The 23499-nt window shown below is 45.5% G+C and overlaps 1 protein-coding gene across 1 annotated transcript in view; it reads left to right on the top strand.

Annotated features, from left to right (window-relative positions):
- Nucleotides 1-7904: 7904 nt before the first annotated feature.
- Nucleotides 7905-23499, top strand: part of LOC141051051 (uncharacterized) — a 110280-nt gene continuing 94685 nt past the window's right edge. Inside the window, exon 1 of the mRNA XM_073547874.1 lies at nt 7905-8134. The gene's annotated coding sequence lies outside the window, so the exon portion shown is untranslated. The remainder of the gene's footprint in view (nt 8135-23499) is intronic.

The following is a 23499-nucleotide window of genomic DNA, read 5'->3' on the forward strand; positions in this document are numbered from 1 at the left end:
CATATATGGGGCCCATTATACTGTATGAAGTAATATATGGGGCCCAATATGCTGTATGAAGTCATATATGGGGCCCATTATGCTGTATGCAGTCATATATGGGGCCCATTATACTGTATGCAGTAATACATGGGGCCCATTATACTGTATGAAGTCATATATGGGGCCCAAAATACTGGATGAAGTAATATATGGGGCCCATTATACTGGATGAAGTAATATATGGGGCCTATTATACTGTATGAAGTCATATATGGGGCCCATTATACTGTATTAAGTAATATATGGTGCCTATTATGCTGTATGAAGTAATATATGGGGCCCATTATACTGGATGAAGTAATATATTGGGCCCATTATACTGTATGAAGTCATATATGGGGCCCATTATACTGTATTAAGTAAGATATGGTGCCGATTATGCTTTATGAAGTCATATATGGGGCCCATTATACTGTATGAAGTAATATATTGGGCCCATTATGCTGTATGAAGTCATATATGGGGCCCATTATACTGTATGAAGTAATATATGGGGCCCATTATACTGTATGAAGTAATATTTGGTGCCCAATATACTGTATGCCGTAATATATGGGGCCCATAATACTGTATGGAGCATTATATGGGGCCCATAATACTGTATGGAGCATTATGTGGGGATAGGTGATGACTTTCTGTTTGTTGTGGATCAGACCGCTGGGAACCCCATGATCCTGGGAAACGTAGCTTTGAAGAGCACCAAGTAAATGGAGCTGTGGTCGATCATACGCACTGTGGTGCCATTCATAGAATCATAGAATCGTAGAGTTGGAAGGGACCTCCTGGGCCATCTGGTCCAACCCCCTGCTCAAAGCAGGATTCGCTAAATCATCCCAGTTAGATGTCTGTCCAGCCTCTGTTTGAAGACTTCCATTGAAGGAGAACTCACCACTTCTCGTGGCAGCCTGTTCCACTCATTGATCACTCTAACTGTCAAAAAGTTTTTTCTAATATCTAATCTGTGTCTCCTCCCATTCAGCTTCATCCCATTGCTTCTAGTCTTTCCTTGTGCAAATGAGAATAAAGTTGATCCTTCTACAATGTGACAGCCCTTTAGATATTTGTAGACAGCTATTAAGTCTCCTCTCAGTCTTCTCTTTTGCAAACTAAACATTCCCAAATCCTGCAACCTTTCCTCATAAGACAGGGTTTGCAGACCGGTCACCATTCTGGTCGCTCTTTTCTGAACTTGCTCCAGTTTGTTGATGTCTTTTTTAAAATGTGGTGCCCAAAATTGGACACAATATTCCAGATGAGGTCTGACCAAAGAGGAGTAGAGGGAAATAATTACTTCACGTGATCTAGACTGTATGCTTCTGTTAATACATCCTAGAATTGCATTTGCCTTTTTTGCTGCTGCATCACACTGTTGACTCATATTCAGTCTGTGATCTATTAGTATACCCAAGTCTTTTTCACATGTGCTGTCACTTAGCCCTATTCCTCCCATTCTATATATGCTTTTTTCATTTTTATTGCCCAGATGTAGTACTTTGCATTTCTCTCTGTTAAAAACCATTCTGTTAGTTGCTGCCCACTTCTCCAGTTTATTTAAATCTTTTTGAATCCTCTCTCTCTCTTCTCTAGTATTAGCTATCCCTCCTAGCTTTGTGTCATCAGCAAATTTAATCAGTTTACCCTCAATTCCTTCATCTAAATCGTTGATAAAGATGTTGAACAATACAGGGCCCAGGACAGAGCCCTGTGGTACCCCACTTGAGACATTCTTCCAACTGGATGTGCAGCCATTTATGACCACTCTTTGGGTCCGATCACTAAGCCAGTTATGAATCCACCTAACAGTTGCCTTGTCCATTCCATACTTAGTCATTTTTTCAATAAGGATTGTATGAGAGACTTTGTCAAATGCTTTGCTGAAGTCAAGATATACTATATCTACAGCATTTCCTTGATCCACCCAATCAGTAATACCGTCATAGAAGGAAATTAAATTAGTCTGACATGACTTATTAGTTACAAACCCATGCTGACTCTGTTTAATCACTTCATTCTTATCCAGGTATTGACATACATGTTGTTTAATAATTTGTTCAAAGATCTTTCCTGGTATAGAAGTCAGACTCACCGGCCTATAGTTGCCTGGGTCCACCTTCTTCCCCTTTTTGAAGATATGAACAACATTTGCTCTTCTCCAGTCTTCTGGCACTTCTCCTGTTCTCCAAGAATTTTCAAAGATTATGGAGAGGGGTTCAAAAATTTCTTCTGCTATCTCCTTCAGTACTCTGGGGTGTAATTCATCTGGACCTGGAGACTTGAATTCATTTAGGTTAGCTAAGTGTTTCCTCACTATCTTTCTGTTTATAGATATCCTGGATTCTTCTATTCCCTTAATAGGACAGTGAATAACAGTTGATGTTACATTTCCTTTCTGAGAGAAAACAGATGCAAAATAGGAATTTAAAAGTTCAGCCTTCTCAACATCCTGTCTTACCATTTCATCATTTTCATCCTGTAAAAATCCTATAGCATCTTTGACTTTTCTTTTACTTTTGACATATCCCCAAAATCCTTTATTATTGCTTTTGACATCTCTTGCAAGCCTCAATTCATTTTCAGCTTTAGATAATCTGATTTGTGCCCTGCAGGTTCTGCAGACAGCATTATATTCTTCTTTAGATATGCCTCCTTCTTTCCATTTTATAAAAATTTTTGTCTTCCTTTTTAGCATGTGCTTAAGTTCTGTGTTCATCCATCCTGGTTTCCTTAAATGCTTCCTATTCTTCCCTCTTTTAGGAATTGTTAACAACTGTGCTTTGAGAATTTCATTTTTCAAGATTTCCCATCCTTCCTGGACATTTTTGTCTTTAAGGATATCCAGCCATTGGATTCCTCCAATACTCTTTCTGAATCCCTTAAAATCTGCCTTTCTGAAATCTAACCTTGACGTCTGAGTCTTCACAGGTCTTCCGCCTCTAGTTATCCAAAATTCTAAAATAGCATGGTCGCTACCTCCTAGGGTCCCAGCCACTTTTACCTCCTCAACCATTTCCTCCCTGTTTATAAGGATTAGATCCAAGGTAGCAGTTCCCCTTGTTTTCTCCTTTACCTTTTGGAAGATAAAGTTGTCAGCAAGAGAGGATAAGAATTTCCTTGACCTGTTAGTTTTGCCTGAGAGAGATTCCCAACAAATGTCTGGATAGTTGAAATCTCCCATGACAACTATGTCATATTTTTTGGAGAACTTGGCCATTTGATGCATAAAGAGTTCATCCATATCTTCAGCTTGCACAGGCGGCCTGTAGTAAATGCCTACAATGGTGTCCTTTCCATCGTTCTGTCCTTGTATTCTTACCCAAACAGTTTCCACAGAACTCCCAGTCTCTGAAGCTTCAATCTCTGTGCAGATATACGCATTTCTAACATGTGGCTCTTCAAATAACTCCTTAAAGAGAGTGATGAGGGGACGACAAAGTATAGCAAAAATTCACTGATCGAGGTGATGAGTGCTATAGTTTGTGGGCTGGTGGGATTTGTGTGGCAGGCTGCATTTTCGTCCCAGTCCGGCCCTGTGCCAGGCCTACCACTGCCATTATTGACCCTTGTTCTGGATACATACGTGTTGCTCTTGTATGTGCGTGTGATGGCGCTGACATCCTTGTGTTTGGACACCTTTTTTTTCTATTTATCGTCATTTTGCTGTTCGCCTCAGGCAGCAGATAGGCTAGGTTCACCCCTGCTTGTATATATGGCTCCGCTCCCACTCTCCCTCCCTTATATATGGCTCCGCTCCCACTCTCCCTCCCATGTATTTATGGCTCCGCTCCCACTCTCCCTCCCTTGTATTTATGGCTCCGCTCCCACTCTCCCTCCCTTATATATATGGCTCCGCTCCCACTCTCCCTCCCATGTATTTATGGCTCCGCTCCCACTCTCCCTCCCTTGTATTTATGGCTCCGCTCCCACTCTCCCTCCCTTGTATTTATGGCTCCGCTCCCACTTTCCCTCCCTTGTATATAAGGCTCCGCTCCCACTCTCCCTCCCTTGTATATATGGCTCTGCTCCCACTCTCCCTCCCTTATATATATGTCTCCACTCCCACTCTCCCTCCCATGTATTTATGGCTCCGCTGCCACTCTCCTTCCCATGTATTTATGGCTCCACTCTCCCTCCCTTGTATTTATGGCTCCGCTCCCACTCTCCCTCCCATGTATTTATGGCTCCGCTCCCACTCTCCCTCCCTTATATATATGGCTCTGCTCCCACTCTCCCTCCCATGTATTTATGGCTCTGCTCCCACTCTCCCTCCTTATATATATGGCTCCGCTCCCACTCTCCCTCCCATGTATTTATGGCTCCGTTCTCACTCTCCCTCCCATGTATTTATGGCTCCGCTCCCCCTCTCCCTCCATTATATATATGGCTCCGCTCCCACTCTGCCTCCCTTGTATATATGGCTCCGCTCCCACTCTCCCTCCCTTGTATATATGGCTCTGCTCCCACTCTCCCTCCCTTGTATATATGGCTCCGCTCCCACTCTCCCTCCCTTGTATATATGGCTCCGCTCCCACTCTCCCTCTCTTGTATATATGGCTCCGCTCCCACTCTCCCTCCCTTGTGTATATGGCTCCGCTCAGCTCCCCCATCATACTTACCCTCACATCTCTGAACTTCCTTCCCGTCGCTGAACTTCCCTCCCTGCATCTCGCGGCGCTTCAGCTCCTGTGCGGAGCGGTCACATGCTACCGCTCATTAAGGTCTATGAATATGGACACCACGCCTATGGGAGATGAGTGGCGTCCATATTCATGACCTTAAATGAGCGGTACACTCGCCGCCACGCCGACAGGGACCGCTAGGTGAGTATCAACTGCTGCACCGCCGCCGGCTCCCCTTGTGTCCACGGACCGGCATGAGCACTGCAACGGCCCGGTGCTGGGCCACGGACAGGTGGTTGGGGACCCCTGCCCTAACGCAATGTGAACCCTGTCAATGCACACAACTAAAATACGCCTGTGCATAAATCCACATCTAAACACAGGAAAAGCCAAGACCATGTGCACGCCATGCATGCGCAGAGACCCGCAAGATGCGATGCTACAAAAAACGATAGATGCGGTGCGTGATAAAAAGCTACTGTGAATCCAGCCTTACCTGCTCATTAATGTGGTGGTGCTGCAAAATAAGCATCATTTCTGGGCTCAAACACGGGCTCTGCACTGGAGGCATCTTTCACTGTAGTGCAATTCCCAAAAAACATGGAGAATAGGGGTTGGAACAGGAAATAACCTCATAAAAGTTTTTGGTTTTTTTCATTCAACTTTGTGTGATGTACAAAATGCATAAAAAAAGCATGAAAACCGCATGAAAAACGCACATAAAACGCTAATAAAACCGCAAAAAATACCGCAAAAAATCCTCATGCTGATTCTGGGAACAGTGGATGCAGATTATATCAGGAAAAATCTGCTTGCAATCTGCAACATGTGCACTTGGCCTTATACTTTCGCCCTTGGTATAGTGTGGTGACCCCTGAGTGTGTTTGTGCTGTGTTCTTGTTTATCTGATACTCTGTGTACGACTCGGTCTGTTCTCTGGATACTGCTTGTTGGATTCTGCTTGGTACCTTCTATGTCTGTTAGACCACTGCCTGGCCCCGACTCTCTGTTCGGTCTCATCCCTGGTACTTTACTGTTATCTCTGTGTATGACCCGATTTGTCTGACTTTGAGAATTCCTGTATTAGTGTTCTGCCTATCTCTGACAGCAGGACGCTAAGCCCCACCCCTTGCAGTCACATGACCGTAGGTCCTTCACTGCTCACTGACTTCAGCTCCTCCAGGTCCTGTTTTCCTGAACTGTCTGGCCATGTCTGACCCCGGGCCCCTCTGCAGTGTGGGTGAGTCCTTGCTCAGCGGTGGCTGCACGCCAATCTTAACAGGACCGTGATACTGTATATGTGCACTTTGCAGGTTGTCACCAGTGATATTCTCACTAATTGTTGTCATTCATTTTCCTTTTACTTTGCATTTGGTCCAGATCACAATGACCTCTTCTTCCATCCATAACTCGCCCCTGCAAAATGTAACGCACAGACATCTTCACTTTACTAATTTTCCAGGACCCTCCTCACATTCTACCACCTCTATACTGTGACGGACTCAGCTCCTGCTGAGCCCATTTTTTGAGTGGACCCTCTGGGTCGTGGCACCCACCCACCAAGGGCGAGCTGACCTTGTGAGAATCCACCCCCTATACAGGGAGTGTCAGGGGCAAGACCAAGGGGGTGAGCCACCACCACTGCTGGGACCAGACGGCCGGCTCAGGGGACACTAGACGAGTGTCTGACGACAAGGACGAGCAGGAAGCAAGACGAGACTAGACGTAGGTGCAAGGTATCTTCATTAGAATAACACAAGATCACATACAGAGAAAACAAGCAAAACGTGCAAGGTGCGCGCGTGGGCACGCCAAGGTCCATAACATGGTACGTGCCAGATGGCACGCCTAGGCACAGGTAATGGCATGATGGCATCGGACTCCGGACTGCTGGCAAACCGACAGGGTCCAGGGATCAGGCTGCGGACGTCAGCTCCGGACATCAGGCCGTAGTCATCTGGTTCCGGACCTCTGGCAACGGTCGGCAGGTTCCGGGCATCCGGCAGGCAAACCAGGGTTCAGGCAAGGAGGCACGACAGATATCCAAGCAGGGTGCGTGTTTAGGGAACACGCCAAGGTCCAAGGCTAGGTGCGTGTGTAGGGGACACGCCAGGGTCCAAGGCTAGGTGCGTGTGTAGGGGACACACCAGGGTTCAAGACTAGGTGCAAGGCAAGGTGCGTGTGTAGGGGACACGCCAGGGTTCAAAGCGAGGTGCGTGTGTAGGGGACACGCCAAGGTTCACAAACGAGACAGGGTGCGTGTGTAGCCACGCCAAAGCATAGAATAAGACAGTGCGTGTAGAGACACGCCAAGGTTCAAGGTACAAGACAGAGTGCGTGTTGAGACACGCAAAGGCACAAGACAGGGTGCGTGTAGAGACACGCCAAGGTTCAAGGCAGGGTGCGTGCTAGAAGCCACGCAGGGGGCACGCCACACTGGCCAGTGCACACGGCTGTACACAAACACGTGGCACTTACCACGGCACAGGAGACGGCCAAGGGGAACCCACGCCGGGGTTCAATGCAAGTACAAGGCAAGGAACACAAGCAGAAACAGAGCCAGGTCAGAGCGAGGACAGAGTCTAGCAGCGGAGCGTAGGCAGAAGCCCAGAGCCGGGCCAAGGGAAGACCTTGGGACTAGACAAAGAAATGAGCACTAAGGAGAGGAGAAATGGTGCGTGTGCCAGGGAGCACTACAGAGCACCATAGGAGAGAGCGAGGCAGAGCAAGCAAAGACTGAGACCATAGGGAGGAACACAAAGCAAGGAATAGCAAGGCAGAGAACACAGGGAGGACTACAAGTCAAAGCATAGCAAAAGCAAGACATGGCAAAACAGGCGAGGCAGAGAACAAAGGAAGGACTACAAGTCAAAGCATAGCTAAGGCGAGACATAGCAAAACAGACTAAGACAAAGAACAGCAGAAGGACTACAAGGCAAAGCAAGGCAAAGACAAACATGGCACGAGAGACAACACAAGACATGGCACAAGACAAGAGGCGGAATACGAGCACGGAGCGTGTGCAGAGACGCACTACAGAGCAAAGTGCAAGGGCACAGAATAGAGGGAGCAACCCCACAGACCCAGAGCCTTGCAGGGAAGCAACACAATAATCAGGCCCTGAGCAAAGGAAGGGGCGGCCTGATATAGGGCATAGCACCTCCTCTTCCAGGTCAGGACCAGGGGAGCACTTCCGGGATTCTAGACATGACGAGATGATAGCAGAACCAGACAGTGCAGGATCTTAGGAAACGTCACATGATCAGGGTTTCAGACATGACGAGATGATCACCGAACCAACCAGTGCAGGATCCTAGGAAGAACACATGATCTGGGATTCTAGACATGACGAGATGATTGCAGAACCAGACAGTGCAGGATCTTAAGAAACATCACATGATCAAGGACTCCAGACATGACGAGAAGATCACAGAAGGCAGAGCAGAAACGCAGGGATCCTGCAGCTCAGACATGAGGTGAGTCTGCACACAGCTCTAGCGAACATGCAGGACAGCAGACAAAACATGCGCATGCACATCGCTCCAGGAGTTCTTGAGACAAACAGACATGGCAGACATGGCGGACGTGACATATACAAACCACAACTTGGGATACCTTATAATAATTCCCCTGTGCCTCTTTTAATAATGCCCCTTGACCTCTTACAATAATGACCCTGTACCTCCTTATAATAATAAAAATATCCCATGTGCTTTCTTATATTAATAATAATAATGACTTCTTGCTTCCCCTAAAAATGACAATGATTCCCCCATTAGGCCTCTAATAATAATGACCCTCACTGCCTCCTTATTGTAATAATGCTGTTGAGCAGGGGCGTACATAGAAATAACAGGCGCCCTCATAGAAAAAGTCCTGAGAGCATATCACCCAACTTTTTAAGAAAAGGAGAAAGAAATGTATTGCAGCACTTAGTTATTTTGCCCCTACTGAAGTGCTTAAGTGGTCTCACTCACTGATACCCCTTTCATGACCCCCATAGAGTATTAATCCCCCACAAAGTATGATGACCATCACAGTATGATTGCCCCATAGAGATAGGAGAACCCGAACAATAAAATTTAGGGTCCGTACACCTACTGTTCGAGCACGGACCCTGAGCACGGATTTCGCCAGAAAGTCCGTCTTACTGTTCGGGTTCTGCAGCCCGAACGCCAGGTGTTTCTCACACTGTCATTTGCATGACACCATGAGAAACACCGGCTGCTCTGATCAGTCGTAAGATTAATACCACCAGTCAGAGCGCTGTGGTTCTCAGCAGTTAACAGAGGGTAAAAATTTACCTCCAGTCACTGGCATCGACTGTTGAGACTACTACTCCCATGAGCCTACACCTGCTGCCGCTAATAAGACCTCTAATAATAACCATTCCAACAGTACTAATACTCAAGTGCGCACAGGGCACAGAGCGTAGGAGTCCGCAGCAGATATGTAAGCGAGTACACCATATTAATAAGGCAGTCCCATGATGTAGTAAATCAGCATGCACACAGCACTAGGGTGCATAAGTCCAGAAAACATAAGTGTGACGGACAAAGCTCCTGCTGAGCCCATTTTTTGAGTGGACCCTCTGGGTCGTGGCACCCACCCACCGAGGGTGAGCTAACCTTGTGAGAATCCACCCCCTATACAGGGATTGTCAGGGGTAAGACCAAGGGGGTGAGTCACCACGACTGCTGGGACCAGACGGCCGGCTCAGGGGACACTAGACGAGTGTCTGACGACAAGGACGAGCAGGAAGCAAGATGAGACAAGACGTAGGTTCAAGGTAACTTCATTAGAATAACTCAGGATCACATACAGTGTAAACAAACAAAACGTGCAAGGTGCGCGCGTGGGCACGCCAAGGTCCATAACATGGTACGTGCCAGGTGGCACGCCTAGGTACAGGTAATGGCATGATGGCATCTGACTCCGGACTGCTGGCAACGATCGACATCATCAAGGCATCAGGCTGCGGACATCAGCTCCGGAGGTCAGGCCGCAGTCATCCAGCTCGTGATCTCTGGCAGCGATCGACAGGTTCCAGGCATCCGGCAGGCAAACCAGGGTCCAGGCAAGGAGGCACGAAGATATCCAGGCAGGGCGCGTGTTAGGGAACACGCCAAGGTCCAAGGCTAGGTGCGTGTGTAGGGGACACGCCAGGGGTCAAGGCTAAGTGCAAGGCAAGGTGCGTGTGTAGGGGACACGCCAGGGTTCAAGGCTAGGTGCAAGGCAAGGTGCGTGTGTAGGGGACACGCAAGGGTTCAAGGCTAGGTGCGTGTGTAGGGGACACGCCAGGGTTCAAGGCTAGGTGCAAGGCAAGGTGCGTGTGTAGGGGACACGCAAGGGTTCAAGGCTAGGTGCGTGTGTAGGGGACACGCCAGGGTTCAAGGCTAGGTGCAAGGCAAGGTGCGTGTGTAGGGGACACGCCAGGGTTCAAAGCGAGGTGCGTGTGTAGGGGACACACCAAGGTTCACAAACGAGACAGGGTGTGTGTGTAGAGCCACGCCAAAGCATAGGATAAGACAGAGTGCGTGTAGAGACACGCCAAGGCACAAGACAGAGTGCGTGTAGAGACACGCCAGGGTCCAAGGTACAAGACAGGGTGCGTGTAGAGACACGCCCAGGCACAAGGTACAAGACAGAGTGCGTGTAGAGACACGCCCAGGCACAAGGTACAAGACAGGGTGCGTGTAGAGACACGCCAGGGTCCAAGGTACAAGACAGAGTGCGTGTAGAGACACGCCAAGGTTCAAGGCAGGGTGCGTGCTAGGAGCGATGCCAGGGTTCAAGGCAGGGTGCGTGCTAGGAGCCACGCCAGGGCACAAGGAAGGGCTGCGTGCTAGGAGCCACGCAGGGGGCACGCCACACTGGCCAGTGCACATGGCTGTACACAAACACGTGGCACAGGAGACGGCCAAGGGGAACCCACGCCGGGGTTCAATGCAAGGACAAGGCAGGGAACAAGGCAAGGAACAAGCAGAAACAGAGCCAGGTCAGAGCGAGGACAGAGCCTAACAGTGGAGCGTAGGCAGAAGCCCAGAGCCGGGCCAAGGGAAGACCTTGGGACTAGACATAGAAACGAGCACTAAGGAGAGGTGAAATGGTGCGTGTGCCAGGGAGCACTACAGGGCGCCATAGGAGAGAGCGAGGCGGAGCAAGCGAAGAGAGAGACCATAGGGAGGAACTCAAAGCAAGGAATAGCAAGGCAGAGAACACAGGGAGGAGTACAAGTCAAAGCATAGCTAAAGCAAGACATGGCAAAACAGGCGAGGCAGAGAACACAGGAAGGACTACAAGTCAAAGCATAGCTAAAGCAAGACATGGCAAAACAGGCAAGGCAGAGAACACAGGAAGAACTACAAGTCAAAGCAAGACATGGCACAAGACAAGAGGCGGAATACGAACATGGAGCGTGTGCAGAGACGCACGACAGGGCAGAGTGCAAGGGCACAGAATAGAGGGAGCAACCCCACAGACCCAGAGCCTTGCAGGGAAGCAACACAATAATCAGGCACTGAGCATAGGAAGAGGCGGCCTGATATAGGGCATAGCACCTCCTCCTCCAGGTCAGGACCAGGGGAGCACTTCCGGGATTCTAGACATGACGAGATGATAGCAGAACCAGACAGTGCAGGATCTTAGGAAACGTCACATGATCAGGGTTTCAGACATGACGAGATGATCACCGAACCAACCAGTGCAGGATCCTAGGAAGAACACATGATCCGGGATTCTAGACATGACGAGATGATTGCAGAACCAGATAGTGCAGGATCTTAAGAAACGTCACATGATCAAGGACTCCAGACATGACGAGATGATCACAGAAGGCAGAGCAGAAACGCAGGCATCCTGTAGCTCAGACATGAGGTGAGTGTGCACACTGCTCTAGGGGACATGCAGGACAGCAGACAAAGCATGCGCATGCACATTGCTCCAGGAGTTCTTGAGACAAACAGACATGGCAGACGTGACAATAAGGTTGAAATGAACACGGTACTCAAACAAAGAAGTCCAGCGTGACACAGGAGAGGCAAAACAGGAGAAGGTCGCTATATGTACCTATAGGGCTGACAGTCCCGCAAAAGTACAGCAACGCAGCCCCAACACACACAGACCTAAAGAAGATGGCAAAAGTCAGGATTCCTTACTGGCCACAGCAGCACCAAGGGTGATCAGCTCCACACCAGAAGTCTAGACCGTAGTTGAGCACAGCAGCGCAGTAGGCAGCAGAATGTAGAGAGGAAGAGCACCCAGTAAAGAGCAGCACCCGCAGCAGGAGGTCCACTAGCAGATGGGTAAGAACAAGATAGCAACAAAATACTCAGGCACAGGAGAACACATAACCCGGACTTAAACAATCAGGACAGACAGGAAGTTCCATGTCAGGGCGAGATCCAAGACTCCATCTTGGATCAGGGTGAACAGGCACAAGGAAAGACCGGAATCCTTACACCATCCCACATAATATGATGTCCACCACAACCACCCTACACAGTAAGATGGTCCTCCCCATACCTCACAGTATGATAGATCCTCCATAGACTAAGATCTCCATTTCTCCAATACTGTATGACAGTCCCCCCACCGCCCCCTATATAGTATGATGGTCCTCTTCACAGATCCCCATATTGTATGATGGTTCCCCCAACAACCTCATATAGTATAAGTTTATGCTTAGAACATACAACACTGCCCTTCACCTCTCCAAACAAACCTATTTCAAAACCCTCATCACCTCACTGTCCAATAACCCTAAACGTCTCTTTGACACTTTTCATTCTCTACTCAACCCAAGAGTACATGCCCCAATCACGGAGCTCCGAGCTGACGATCTGGCCAATTACTTCAAAGAAACAATTGACCAGATCCGACAGGAAATTATCTCCCAATCACCTCATACCATGCACTGTCCTCCCTCCCCCACTGCATCTAGCTCACTCTGATTTTGAACCAGTCACAGAAGTAAGCAGGCTCCTTGCATCTTCTCGCCCAACCACTTGCACCAGTGACCCATTTCCGTCACATCACCTCCAGTCCCTTTCCCCTGCTGTCACCCTTCACCTAACTAAAATATTTAACCTCTCTCTCTCTTCTGATATCTTTCCCTCCTCATTTAAGCATGCCATCATACATCCACTACTAAAAAAAACATCCCTCGACCAAAACTGTGCCGCTAACTATAGACCTGTCTCTAATCTTCCCTTCATCTCTAAACTCCTGGAACGCCTGGTCCACTCCCGTCTTATCCGCTATCTCTTTGATAACTCTCTTCTCGACCCTCTCCAATCCGGTTTCCGCTCTTTACACTCTGCTGAAACTGCCCTCACTAAAGTCTCTAATGATCTACTAACAGCTAAATCAAATGATCATTACTCCAAGCTAATTGTCTTGGATCTCTCTGCAGCATTCGACACTGTGGATCATCAGCTCCTCCTCACTATGCTCCGTTCCATTGGCCTCAAGGACAATGTTTTCTCCTGGTTCTCCTCCTATCTCTCTGACCGCTCCTTTACTGTATCTTTTGCCGGTTCCTCCTCCTCTCACCTTCCCCTTACTGTTGGGGTTCCTCAAGGATCGGTTCTAGGCCCCCTCCTCTTCTCCTTGTACACTGCCCCTATTGGTCAAACAATCAGTAGATTTGGTTTCCAGTACCATCTCTATGCTGATGACACCCAATTATACGCTTCTTCTCCTGACATCACGCCAGCCTTTCTAGAAAACACCGGCGATTGTCTAAACACTGTGTCTAACATCATGTCCTCACTATATCTGAAACCGAACCTGTCAAAGACTGAACTCTTTGTGTTTCCTCCCTCTACCAATGTACCTATACCCGACATTGCCATTTCTGTGTGTGGTTCCACTATTACTCCCCAGCAACATGCCCGCTGTCTTGGGGTCATACTTGACTCCGAGCTTTCCTTTGTCCCTCACATTCGATCACTGGCTCGCTCTTGTCATCTGCACCTCAAAAACATTTCTAGAATTCGACTTTTTCTTACTTTTGACTCCGCAAAAACTCTTACTGTTTCTCTTATTCATTCTCGTCTCGACTATTGTAACTCTCTTCTAATCGGTCTCCCTCTTACAAAAACTCTCCCCTCTCCAATCTGTCTTGAATGCTGCAGCCAGGATCATATTCCTCACCAATCGCTACACCGATGCCTCTACCTTGTGCCAGTCATTACACTGGCTACTCATCCACTCCAGAATTCAGTATAAACTTATTACCCTCACCCACAAAGCCCTCCATAGCTCAGCACCACCCTACATCTCCTCCCTTGTTTCAGTATACCACCCTACCCGCACCCTCCCTTCTGCTGATGACCTGAGGTTAGCATCCTCAATAATCAGAACCTCCCACTCCCGTCTCCAAGACTTTACATGTGCTGTGCCAATTCTTTGGAATTCACTTCCCAGGTCAATACGATTAGTCTCCAATCCCCACAATTTTAAGCGTGCCCTGAAAACGCATTTATTCAGACTGGCCTATCGCCTCAACACATTAACCTATTCTATCCCAGGGTGGCACAGTCAAAAGTTTTACCATAAGCAGGTTCCCCGCATCATGTTCCCACATGCTTTATGCATCCTTTAGCCCTCTGTGTCTGCACTGTTACACACTTAACATTATGGCTGGTCCACACAATCAGGGCAACTGTTACCACCCACCTTTCGTGTCTACCTCTTTCCTCATAGACTGTAAGCTTGTGAGCAGGGCCCTCATTCCTCTTGATATTTGTCATAATCTATGGGATTATTGTTATGCTGTAATGTCTATTGTCTGTACAAATCCCCTCTGAAATGTAAAGTGCTGCGGAATATGTCGGCGCTATAGAAATAAAATGTATTATTATATATTATAATGGTCCACCTCACAGTCCTCCATACAGTATGATGGACCCCCAATAGCCCCTTATGAAATATGATAGTCCCCCCAACAGTACACTATATAGTATGGTGGCCACCCCACAGCCCCTTACATACTATGATGTTCTAACTCATATTGCCCTATATAGTGTGATGGTACCCTGCGGCCCCCTTCCCCCTCGGAAACATTAAACTCTATACTCACCTAATCCAAACTCCTCATCTTCTGCAGCGTCTGTCTCCTCTTCTATCCATTCTCACAGTGGACGCTGGCAGCATGATGCAGTGATGTCATTGCACCGACTGAGCCAGCCTCTTTGTGCTTCATCACAACTGTTAACAGCATGGGTGTCTTGAGGACACCGATTTTGTTAGCAATGTAGCAAACAAGGTGGCCCACGACCAGACAGGCCCTTCTGGAATTTGCCAGATGGTCAGTCCGGTCCTGCCGCTGAATCATAGGCCAGACAGCACCCACGGGGTCTTCATCTGCCTCATTATAGGAAATCTTCCACCAGAGATTCAATCTGAATCACGTGTTTCAGAGATTTACAATGAAAACCCAGTGTATTTGTTCAGCGCAGAGCGTAGGATAAATGTGCGCCGCCGGGCTTATCTGCGATCTTTGAGTGACAGGATGAACGAATCAACAACAGGTGAAGCATTGGTTTTATTTATTTTTTACGCCGATCCTCAAGTGATATACAGTAAGTGATTAGATTACTTTATTCTTTGGGTTGGTGCGATTACAGCGATACCAGATTTAGAGCTTTTTTTAAAGTTTGGCTGCTGTCACACACTAAAAGACGCTTTTTTTTGCAACACCTTTGCCATATTTTGAGAGCTCTAATATTTCCATATTTTGGCCAACAGAGTCATGTGAGAACTTGTTTTTTTGCGAGTTGTCATTTTTATTGGTACTATTTTTGGGCAAATGACAGCTTTGATCGCTTTCTGTTCTAATTATTAGGAGGCAGAATGAACAAAAACCAGCAACTCCAGATTTGTTTTTTTGTTTTATGTGGTCCCACGTGTGCTAAAATTGATAAGTGGTATAGTGATACCACAATTATATTTGTTTTATGTTTTGGCACTTTTACACAATGAAAACTATTTTTATATATATAAAAAAAACTTTATTCTGAGAGCTATAACTTTATTTTCCCACTAATGGAGCTGTATGGTGGCATGTTTTTTGCAGTAACAAGAAGACATTTTCAGCTATAGCATTTTTCTTTACATTCATCTTTTTTGCATTGTATTTCACTTTTTGTTCAGTGGCATGATGAAAAAGTATAGTTTTTACCCCCTTTTTGTGTTTGTGGTGTTCTCTGAAGGGGTTAAATAGTGGGACAGTTTTATGGGGCGAGCTGTTCTGGACGTGGAGATACCAAACATATAGTTTATTTATATTTTTTAAATAAAAATACAAATTTATTGGTATATAAAATAAAGAAAACGGTCAGCACGGAAGATCTGTAGTGCAGCAGGGAGTTCAATTAAAAGAGGAAAAAATCCAGCTCTTGGGTCCTTGAAAATTAATCATTTATTAGAAAAACTTTTAAAATTACATCTTCATAACAAAAGCATAATCACATAATTCCCCAGGGATAAGCAGATGTGTTTTGAGCTCATAAGCTCTTATTCATTGCTTAACATGAAAAATTTCCTTTGTCAGTTATATACGCTAGAGCCTGCTACCACAGGTGAGACGTCTAACAATCATTAGGGAACACCTGTTCCACAGTAATGAATAGACATAGTAACAGACCTAAGCATAAACCGTGAATAATATCCCTGAAACACCAAGTGTAAAAAACAACAAAAATCTAATATATTAAGCTCAAAGTGTGTATGTATGTGTGTGTGTGTGTGTGTGTATGTCCGGGATAGGCATCCGCACCGTCGCAGCTACAGCCACAAAATTTGGCACAGTCACACGTCTGGACCCCGAGAGCGTCCTAAGCTATGTTGTGAGGCAAAATTTTAACCCCGCACGTTCCAATTCACCAAACAATTTTGCCCCTATCTACATACTGGGGGGAAAAGTGTATGCGTGTCAAGCCCCGCCCCTCATTATGATGTCACAATGCCCCTATTTGCATACTGGGGAAGCAGTGTGTGCGTGTCAAGCCCCGCCCCTCATTATGATGTCACAATGGTTGCCATGGCGACGCTGATGTCATCATAGGTTGCAAGCCCCGCCGCCGCTCATTATGATGTCATAATGGTTGACTATGGGATGGAGGATGTGTGATGGGTATATGGGCACTGGACTATGGGATGGAGGATATGTATGACGGGTATATGGGAACGGGACTATGGGATGGAGGATGTGTGATGGGTATATGGGCACGGGCCTATGGGATGGAGGATATGTATGATGGGTATATGGGCACGGGCCTATGGGATGGAGGATATGTATGATGGGTATATGGGCACTGGACTATGGGATGGAGGATATGTATGACAGGTATATGGGCACGGGACTATGGGATGGAGGATGTGTGATGGGTATATGGGCACGGGCCTATGGGATGGAGGATATGTATGATGGGTATATGGGCACGGGCCTATGGGATGGAGGATATGTATGATGGGTATATGGGCACGGGACTATGAGATGAAGGATATGTATGATGGGTATATGGGCACTGGACTATGGGATGGAGGATATGTATGATGGGTATATGGGCACTGGACTATGGGATGGAGGATATGTATGATGGGTATATGGGCACGGGACTATGGGATGGAGGATATGTATGACAGATATATGGGCACGGGACTATGGGATGGCGGATATGTATAATGGGTATATAGGCACGGGCCTATGGGATGGAGGATATGTATGATGGGTATATGGGCACTCGACTATGGGATGGAGGATATGCATGATGGGTATATGGGCACGGGCCTATGGGATGGAGGATATGTATGATGGGTATATGGGCACGGGACTATGGGATGGAGGATAATTATAATTTGCTATAACTAACCACAGTTAGTTACTATGCCCGGGCAGCGCCGGGCTCTTCAGCTAGTATATAATAAAAATCAAAAACTTGCAGAGAAACAAAAAAACAACATAATACTCAAACGTAATGATGTGTCATATCCTGTTTGATGTTCATACCCATGGAGGTTCTAGTCTTCAAAGTGTATGTCCACCAAGACTCTCTATTTAGTAGTTTCCTACGTTGATCACCTCCCCTTAATAGCTTTGTAACCTTTTCTATCCCTATAGCACTGCACATAAAGACATCACCATTATGGTTAGCTGAAAAATGCCTTGAGGCAGCTGAACATTTAGACATTTTTTATTAACTGCATCAGAAAGATGACATCTCACTCTAACCTTCAAATGATTAGTGGTGTTAGTGGTGCAACCAACGTATTGTAAATCGCATACCGTATAAATTAATAAATACACTACAAATTAAGTGTTACAATTAATAAAAGAATTAATCTTACAGTTTTTTCCAGTAACACTAGAACAAAAATCCTTAGTACTAGACATATGGTTGCAACATAAGCATGTATTATGTCCACATTTGTAGTTGCCCTTAACATGTAACCATGTCCTATTAATCGGATCATTTTTATTAATAAAAAGACTTGGTGACAAGGTATCACCCAAAGTTGGGGCTTTCCTAGCAGTAAATCTCAAAGAACCTTGCAAAATATTTTTTAGTCGCTCATCCTGATACAATATGGGAATATATTTTAAAATAAGATTTTTTATATCACCAAATTAAGGGCTAAACTGTGTTACAAATGTAATAGAGTTAGACACTAACTTAGTCGCTACCGTTTTTTCTTTCGACATTTCTTTCCTGTTTTTTTTTTTGCAACCGATGTTGTTGCTCTATTATTATTATTATTATTATTATTATTATTATTTATTATTATAGTGCCATTTATTCCATGGCGCTTTACATGTGAGGAGGGGTAGACATAATACATACAAGTACAGTAATCTTAAACAATACAAGTCACGACTGGTACAGGATGAAAGCGGACCCTGCCCGCGAGGGCTCACAATCTACAACGGGATAGGTGAGGATACAGTAGGCGAGGGCAGAGCTGGTCGTGCAGTGGTTTGGTGGATCGGTGGTTACTGCAAGTTGTAGACTTGTCGGAAGAGGTAGGTTTTCAAGTTCTTTTTGAAGGTTTCCATGGTAGGCGAGAGTCTGATATGTTGTGGTAGAGAGTTCCAGAGTAGAGGGGATGCGCGGGAGAAATCTTGTATGCGATTGTGGGAAGAGGAGATAACAGGGGAGTACAGAAGGAGATCTTGTGAGGATCGGAGGTTTCGTGCAGGTAAGTACCGGGAGACTAGGTCACAGATGTACAGAGGACTCAGGTTGTGGATGGCTTTGTATGTCATGGTTAGGGTTTTGAACTGGAGTCTTTGGCTAATGGGGAGCCAGTGCAGGGATTGACAGAGGGGAGAGGCCGGGGAATAGCGGGGGGACAGGTGGATTAGTCGGGCAGCAGAGTTAAGAATAGATTGGAGGGGTGCGAGAGTGTTAGAGGGGAGGCCACAGAGCAGGAGGTTGCAGTAGTCAAGGCGGGAGATGATGAGGGAATGGACTAGGGTTTTTGCAGATTCTTGGTTGAGGAATGTACGGATCCGTGAAATATTTTTGAGTTGAAGTCGGCAGGAAGCGGAAAAGGCTTGGATATGTGGTTTGAAAGAGAGATCAGTGTCAAGGATAACCCCGAGGCAGCGAGCTTGTGGGACTGGAGAGAGTGGGCAGCCGTTTACTTTAATGGATAGGTCCGTTGGGGAAGGTCACGTGAGATGGGCGAAAGATGATTAATTCTGTTTTGTCCATATTAAGTTTTAGAAATCTATCAGAGAAGAAGGATGAAATAGCCAGACATTGAGGGATTCTGGTTAGTAGGGAGGTGATATCTGGTCCAGAGATGTAGATCTGTGTGTCATCAGCATAGAGATGATACTGAAAGCCATGAGATTCTATGAGCTGTCCGAGGCCGAAGGTGTAAACGGAGAAGAGCAGGGGCCCTAGGACTGAACCTTGTGGGACTCCGACGGATAGGGGGCGCGGTGAGGAGGTGGTATGAATCATCCATTGTGGATATCCTCTTGCATTTAAACGATCATTGTTTTTTTTAACTTCCTTTTAATAAATTAAATCATTAGAAGTATTCCTTTTTATTCGGATATGTTCCCCTAATGGAATATTTGAAATATTTTTTTCATTATGGCAGGAAGTTGCAAACAGAGTAGAATTGGTTGCAGATTGTTTTCTAAAGGGGCTGATCACAATACCTTCATCAGAAAAACTCAAGAGAAATATCCAAGAAATCGATTTCTCATGAATACTCCATGTAAATTTGAGATTCATATCATTATTATTGAGAAAATCAAGAAAGACATTGGCGGCCTCCTCAGTACGATTCCACGACAATACCACCTGACATGGGACGAGAAATCGGAGGCAGCGTTAAAAATATAATTTTCTTCCCAAACAGCCATGAATATATACAGGCAATGACAGGTGAAAATCCAGCACCCATCGGGGCTCTCTGTTTTTGCCAAAAATATCTCCGATTGAAAGAAAAATAATTGTGGGTTAACAAAAATTCCATTGCCATCAAAATAAATTCATTAATGACCAATGTATAAATACTATGAAATTTTAAGAAAGATGATAACTCCACAATCGCCAATGAATGAGGGATACTTGGATATAGACCAACCACATCACAGGAAAGCCACCGACATTGATTAGGCCATTTAGAACCATCCAGTGATGAAATGACATGCTTAGCATCTCAAAAAACCTGGAGCATTGTACATGCAGCCATTGGTTAACGCTATGAGTATGCTTCCAGCACAGGATGGACTTTAACCCCTGATTGTGGTACGCACGTATGGCAGTGGGGCGTTGTGGTCTCCATGGTCTGCCGCGTCTTTATGTATCTTGGTGATAACCCCGTTGCCCCTGGATACTTGACGTGTCAGGCAGGGTTGGGGAGGACGCTTGTCCAGGAGACCAGGAGCCATTATCTTGTAAGTTACTTTCTAATGATTGACATCAATATATACCTCTATATCTTTTCTGCATTTACTTACTCTATGGTCATATGTTACATGATTTGGATACACTGACACCCGGTGTCTTTTGCACATTGCACTTTAGATCTGAATTCACTTAGTGTTTGTTTCAACATACACACTGTTTTTTGTATATTTGGACAACACTTGTTGTTCACATATTTTGCACACTTTATATGGTCATCTTTTATATAGATATATTTTTTACAACTCTTTATTCATTATTTTTGTATTTATCCACATCATTTTCATTTTTATGTGTGTAATTGGACATTTGCGCTCTTATATAAGTATACTGATATCATGGAGAATGTATCTGACACTGATTTTAAAGTGTTTTTTAACCTGTGATACTAATAAAAATTAATATTTCTATACATCATATGGACTGAATTTCGGCTTTTTTATTGTTGTTTTTTGGTGGTTTGTTTCCGATTGTCCAATAGTCTACAACTCTCCATTTTTTTTTCGGTGAGCACTTTAAGTGATTTTATATATTTAGATATACAATTTTCTTTACATTGGTACTGTTAGGAACGGCGGAACGCACTAAATAAAAAATAAATAATAAAGTGCGTTCGCCGCTCGGGGTCCACAGTGCAGTAGGTGTTACACCGCTGCTAGGTAATGACAGACGAGCAATATGGCGGTATAATGCGCACGGGTTCAACTTCACCCGAAGTGCGCAGAGCAGGCTCTGTTCACACACAGAGGCACCTCAACATAAACATACAAAAACGCTGAGCCTGTTTGTGTCACAGGCCTCAGGTAAATGCACACACGGTATCTGGTCACAGGAGCAGGAACTAAAGACAGAGGGGCTGCGTCCGTTTAGACCTACCATGTGTGCGGCGTCGCTACTGCGAGCGCCAAGAAGGGATACAACTGCAGCGCGGCGTAGGACACAGCCGCTCGACGACAAAGCTAGAAAGCAAGCGCAATGTAGGTCGCTAGCGTAGAGGTGCAGTGTGCACAGTGGCCTAAGGCTTGCCACCGACTGGCGCTGACTGCTGAACTAATTCCCTATCCACATGCGTAATATCAGAGGGAAGGGGTTTCTTAATGAGTCAGTCACCAGAATCATACATCCGTCACCATTCACACATAGCAAGTATAGTCTATACTAGCGCATGGCCGAACGGTCATGCGCGCTTTTTATAGCCGTGCGGGACCTTCCAGATCTCCGAGATGGACCAATGAGATCTGGAGCAGGACCTGGGCACATGACTCCCGATCTCCAATGGGAGAGATCGCCTCGTGAGCATGCCCAGTAGGAGCACAGAGGAACTTAGTCTCTGGAGCGGTCTGCTGCAAAGTAATCTTCTCTGCAGTAGATAGACAGCAGGAGACCGCGGAATGTGAGGCTCTGGATTCCTGCAGAGCCGACGCAGAAACCTGATGCCTAACAGGTACATACAGTATATAATGTTACAGTGCAACAATATTGGGTCCCCTTTTCTTCCTTTTGTGTTTGTATCTAATATCCAGGATCTAAATAATCCTCACTGATTACACTATGTCCTAGGTATTTACCAGCTTGTATCTCTATATCCTGCCACCTCCATCCAATGAAGGTCTGTAAGGACGAGTGTGACAACACAGTGTAATAAACAACAAAGGTCCCCTAGGACTATGGTTACTGATATGAACAAGATACATATGCTCACAAGGACTTCTGACTAGTGTAACAGTGCAAACACACAACGTACAACAATCTTCACAGTTAGGGACTGGAAATACACAGACAAAGAGATGACATATAAGACAAGAGATTAAAGTTCCCTCATATTTCTAGACCTGAAGTGCCGAGATAATGTCTAACGACACCGCCTCTTTATATGCAGAGACGTTCCCGTTCTTAAAATCAGGTATTCAGAGCACCACAGGTGGAGACTCCTCAGTGATCATAAAATTTTAATTGACAGCCATAAATCTGACTTTGTGCCTACTTTTTAAATGAGGAGGGTTCAGTCACTCTGTATTAGTAAAAGAATAACATAACAATACAACATAGAATATTCTCTATGGGGATCAGGTGGCATGTACCTAGGTGTTTTCTACCACTATAATAACCTATGAGTTGTCTCCAGTCCACACATGACTGTCAACCACACAGACTGGACTCCCTTATGCACTCTGGATTTTATATTTCAATCCTTATACATTCACTGAAGAGATCTTTCAAAGAGTCTCATATGTATGTAACATAAAACATATATTTATGGTGTTTTAGCTCTATAATTTTGAAAGACAGACAAAACAGAAAACAACATTCAACAAAGTACAGAAGACAAAAGAAAATACTGACAAAAATTAATCTTATACTGGGTTCTATCTTAGGTTAATCCAGCGGATTCCTCAATCCCTGAGAATCACCCTTGATTCTTCCATCTAGATCAATTTAAAGTGCACATGGAGTTATATTATTCCACAGTAGCCTTCTCACACTGGCTTTGTACTCATTCTATGGAATATCTTATAAGAACAAACAAACCCCAATCACTATGGAGCTTTGCAACTTACAGGAGTTTTACAACCCCCAATTGCATGTAAACAACTTCCAATTTACAGGAGCCAACAAACTCCAATTGGAATTGTCCACAATCCCAGTCTCCATTCAATTCCTAGAATAACATTAATACTGGATTAACAAAGTTACCGAATATAATGAAAATTATTAAATGTTCTTACCTGTATTCAGATACAGACGATTCCCAGAGATTCTTAGACTATGCGAAATCCGTCACTTCCCCTCAGTCCGGGATATCTGATAATGCCTATGTTGATGCCTAATGTTAAGACGGAGGTCTTATTTAAGGAGTTCCAGACTCCCCCGTGCATGGTTTACAGTCCTCACCTGTGAGGGAAAGATGT

This window comes from Dendrobates tinctorius, unplaced genomic scaffold, assembly GCF_039654945.1.
Source record: "Dendrobates tinctorius isolate UK_male_01 unplaced genomic scaffold, ASM3965494v1 ptg000155l, whole genome shotgun sequence".
Classification (NCBI taxonomy): Eukaryota; Metazoa; Chordata; class Amphibia; order Anura; family Dendrobatidae; genus Dendrobates; species Dendrobates tinctorius.